Here is a 5,000-nt window from a genome sequence, read left to right as displayed (position 1 = left end):
AGCGTTGCACTCGCAGTCGCAAAAACGTACGGCAAGTATATTACTCGGAAGAGTCAATGACAGTCCAAGCCCCCTGCGTGGGAAGAGTCTTCCTAGGCCATGACCCACCGGAAGGGCGCAGCGTCCCCCACCCCAGACATGTGACGTCAGACTATCGGTATTGACGACTAGACTGATTCCTTATAATCATTTGCCATACACCGGTGGAAGCTGCCGAGACGAGTAACTACATAGCGGGCTCGCCGTGTCACTAATGTACAGAGATACAATAGTTTCGACTGGAACCGGATTAAACGTATACACGGCGCTGATTAGTAATAGATAGAGCCATCAGAATACAGATAATGTATAGACCTGTCCGTATACATGCTGAAAGACTCTGCTCACAATCACACGTCAGCCAGACACTCTTATCACGCACTACTCTCTGCCTGTAACAGGCACACAGACAATATGTAAGCACCAGCATGGAACAACACCCAGTGCATCCTCTCTGCCACATTAGACAATCCACACTATCATAACCAGACCGGGAGGTCCACTCGGAAAACAGAATATCCCACCCTTCCGACAACCACCATTGCTCAGCTAAGCCACCAACACCCACACATGTCCCAGACAGGGGTGCACCCAACATCACAATACTGCCTCCTGTCACACCACACAAACAATGGCAGGAATGAAAGACACAGGTCTGCCACAAGCATGGAATCAGAGCGCCGCCTGTTATGAGCCAAAGGTGCACCCTGACGTGGCAAATCAGATGATGCCGCAGTCATTTACTTACGATAATCACAATCAACAAACCGGGCCCCCCCCCCCCCCAAGTGCCTTAACCTAACCCGTATTGTACCTTAACCTAACCCGTATTGTACCTTAACCTAACCCGTATTGTACCTTAACCTAACCCATATTGTACCTTAACCTAACCCATATTGTACCTTAACCTAACCCATATTGTACCTTAACCTAACCCATATTGTACCTTAACCTAACCCATATTGTACCTTAACCTAACCCATATTGTACCTTAACCTAACCCATATTGTACCTTAACCTAACCCATATTGTACCTTAACCTAACCCATATTGTACCTTAACCTAACCCATATTGTACCTTAACCTAACCCATATTGTACCTTAACCTAACCCATGTTGCGCCTTAACCTAACCCATGTTGCGCCTTAACCTAACCCATGTTGCGCCTTAACCTAACCCATGTTGCGCCTTAACCTAACCCATGTTGCGCCTTAACCTAACCCATGTTGCGCCTTAACCTAACCCATGTTGCGCCTTAACCTAACCCATGTTGCGCCTTAACCTAACCCATGTTGCGCCTTAACCTAACCCATGTTGCGCCTTAACCTAACCCATGTTGCGCCTTAACCTAACCTATGTTGCGCCTTAACCTAACCTATGTTGCGCCTTAACCTAACCTATGTTGCGCCTTAACCTAACCTATGTTGCGCCTTAACCTAACCTATGTTGCGCCTTAACCTAACCTATGTTGCGCCTTAACCTAACCTATGTTGCGCCTTAACCTAACCTATGTTGCGCCGTAACCTAACCTATGTTGCGCCGTAACCTAACCTATGTTGCGCCATAACCTAACCTATGTTGCGCCTTAACCTAACCTATGTTGCGCCTTAACCTAACCTATGTTGCGCCTTAACCTAACCTATGTTGCGCCGTAACCTAACCTATGTTGCGCCTTAACCTAACCTATGTTGCGCCTTAACCTAACCTATGTTGCGCCTTAACCTAACCTATGTTGCGCCTTAACCTAACCTATGTTGCGCCTTAACCTAACCTATGTTGCGCCTTAACCTAACCTATGTTGCGCCTTAACCTAACCTATGTTGCGCCTTAACCTAACCTATGTTGCGCCGTAACCTAACCTATGTTGCGCCTTAACCTAACCTATGTTGCGCCTTAACCTAACCTATGTTGCGCCGTAACCTAACCTATGTTGCGCCTTAACCTAACCTATGTTGCGCCTTAACCTAACCTATGTTGCGCCTTAACCTAACCTATGTTGCGCCTTAACCTAACCTATGTTGCGCCTTAACCTAACCTATGTTGCGCCTTAACCCAACACACGTTGGGCCTTAACCCAACACACGTTGGGCCTTAACCCAACACACGTTGGGCCTTAACCCAACACACGTTGGGCCTTAACCCAACACACGTTGGGCCTTAACCCAACACACGTTGGGCCTTAACCCAACACACGTTGGGCCTTAACCCAACACACGTTGGGCCTTAACCCAACACACGTTGGGCCTTAACCCAACACACGTTGGGCCTTAACCCAACACACGTTGGGCCTTAACCCAACACACGTTGGGCCTTAACCCAACACACGTTGGGCCTTAACCCAACACACGTTGGGCCTTAACCCAACACACGTTGGGCCTTAACCCAACACACGTTGGGCCTTAACCCAACACACGTTGGGCCTTAACCCAACACACGTTGGGCCTTAACCCAACACACGTTGGGCCTTAACCTGCTCTGTAATTGTCATACGACGCGTTAAATTAGTGTAGTGTTGCCTAACTGCAACCCCCGCAATATAGTTTGCTACTCGCACTGCCCGGTCCCCAGAGTATCGCTTCATGTTAAACACCTTGCAGCTATACACTGTAATGCGGATGGCGGCAGGACGTACATGCTCAATGCCCTTCGCAGTTGTTCATTGGCATTCGCATGGCGAAGCACAGCCTACGTTGTGGTACGGCTTGTGGCAACTGTCCGCTGATGTTGTACGTCCAAATCACACACTGTACCGCACATTGGTCCTCATGTACTGAATGATACATCGTGGTACATGTGTGACCGTACCACGACTGCGCCAACAACGGCGAACCATACGGTCCAAATATTGTGCACTCAGCTACGTGTCGTCTCCCTATAAGAGCTGGATTGCAGTATGGTATGCCGTGGATGGCGATCAGCATGAGCCGTCTGTTGATGTAGTGGCGCGTGTTGTCAGACGTAGTCGTCTCTTCTCACACACCGTGATAGCATGGTGCACTGCGTTCCACATCTGCGACGTGCGACAGAGGCCGGTTGACAGTCGTTCGCGCAATGGACATCGCATACGTACGGGGGCCACCTTCCACGTGTTCGCGAAGCGTGCACATGTTGTTGCGTGTATGTGGGCAGACATAGTGTGTCGTGACACCTGACACAGGCATGCAACAATCGTTGAATTTGCAAATGGCGATGGACGTCTACGTTTGCTGGTGACGTTACGCAAATGAAGAACTGGTAAACCGTTGTGGTGCGGTTGTTCTCGCTAGAGGTGAATCAGTGATGGCGACGATCGGTTGAGCTACCAACCGGTTGTTTCAGCGATACCCACCATGCCCACGAACGTGAATGGCATGTGGGTGTGAAGCGATACGCGGCGGTGGCTGGGTGGGACCGTCCCCGGCCGGTGAGGGGGGGCCTTCCGGCGTGCTGGCCGCGCGGTGCGTGGGCGCACGCGCTACAGCCGGCTGGTGGGGGCGGCCAGTGGCAGGCGCGCCGGCCGACGGAGGCGGCAGGCGGCGCAGCTGCGCGCCGGCGCACCCTGCACGCGGCGCCGTGCGGCCAAAGTAGGTCCTCGCGGGCCCGGTGCGAAGCGCGGTGGACATCTGCAGTGTGCTGGTCCGATTGAGGACTGTGTGCGCTGAGGATGCGCCGCCGCCCGGCGCTCGGCGCCGCGACGCCGTCTGCTGCTCGGTCGCCTCTGCGGTTCTCGCAGGTGGATTGTATCGCAGCTGTGCGGACGTGTTGGCGCGTGCGCTGTGCTGGGAGAGTTCGCTTCGGCACCCAAGTGGGGCTTTTGTCCTTCTGTGGCGCTGGCGTTGGAGCTGCCGGCCACCGTAGGTGGCGCGTGTTGTCTCCCGCCGGCAATGCCACGACAGCACGCTCCCGGGCCTCTGTCGGCAGCGGCAAGCTCAGTTGGGAGCACGGGTGGTCGCACCTAAAGCGTCTACTCGCCAAACTCCGGGCGATTGCGCCTCTCTCGAACCCGACCAAGTACTTAGGACGGCGCTGCGCGCCGCCGGGACCTGAGAGGGTTTCGAGGTGTATTGTGCAGGGGAGCTCAGCCTCCTCCTGTTTGCAGAATAATTGAGCGGACGCTTGCGTGTTCGCGCGGGCCCCCGGGACACACTCCCGGGCGGCCGGCTGCTCAGCTCTAGTTGACGCAGCTCCCTGGTTGATCCTGCCAGTAGTCATATGCTTGTCTCAAAGATTAAGCCATGCATGTCTCAGTACAAGCCGCATTAAGGTGAAACCGCGAATGGCTCATTAAATCAGTTATGGTTCCTTAGATCGTACCCACGTTACTTGGATAACTGTGGTAATTCTAGAGCTAATACATGCAAACAGAGTCCCGACCAGAGATGGAAGGGACGCTTTTATTAGATCAAAACCAATCGGTCGGCTCGTCCGGTCCGTTTGCCTTGGTGACTCTGAATAACTTTGGGCTGATCGCACGGTCCTCGTACCGGCGACGCATCTTTCAAATGTCTGCCTTATCAACTGTCGATGGTAGGTTCTGCGCCTACCATGGTTGTAACGGGTAACGGGGAATCAGGGTTCGATTCCGGAGAGGGAGCCTGAGAAACGGCTACCACATCCAAGGAAGGCAGCAGGCGCGCAAATTACCCACTCCCGGCACGGGGAGGTAGTGACGAAAAATAACGATACGGGACTCATCCGAGGCCCCGTAATCGGAATGAGTACACTTTAGATCCTTTAACGAGTATCTATTGGAGGGCAAGTCTGGTGCCAGCAGCCGCGGTAATTCCAGCTCCAATAGCGTATATTAAAGTTGTTGCGGTTAAAAAGCTCGTAGTTGGATTTGTGTCCCACGCTGTTGGTTCACCGCCCGTCGGTGTTTAACTGGCATGTATCGTGGGACGTCCTGCCGGTGGGGCGAGCTGAAGGCGTGCGACGCGCCTCGTGCGTGCTCGTGCGTCCCGAGGCGGACCCCGTTGCAATCC

The 5,000-nt window shown here is 53.2% G+C and overlaps 1 non-coding gene across 1 annotated transcript in view; it reads left to right on the top strand.

The window, feature by feature from the left end:
• Positions 1-4,203: 4,203 nt before the first annotated feature.
• Positions 4,204-5,000, top strand: part of LOC124582031 — a 1,910-nt gene continuing 1,113 nt past the window's right edge. The window contains exon 1 of the ribosomal RNA XR_006973653.1: positions 4,204-5,000. This exon is cut by the window's right edge and continues 1,113 nt beyond it. This is a non-coding gene — a ribosomal RNA (small subunit ribosomal RNA).

The sequence above is a fragment of the Schistocerca americana genome, unplaced genomic scaffold (assembly GCF_021461395.2).
Source record: "Schistocerca americana isolate TAMUIC-IGC-003095 unplaced genomic scaffold, iqSchAmer2.1 HiC_scaffold_389, whole genome shotgun sequence".
Lineage (NCBI taxonomy): Eukaryota > Metazoa > Arthropoda > Insecta > Orthoptera > Acrididae > Schistocerca > Schistocerca americana.
This window is presented reverse-complemented; position numbering and strand designations above follow the sequence as displayed.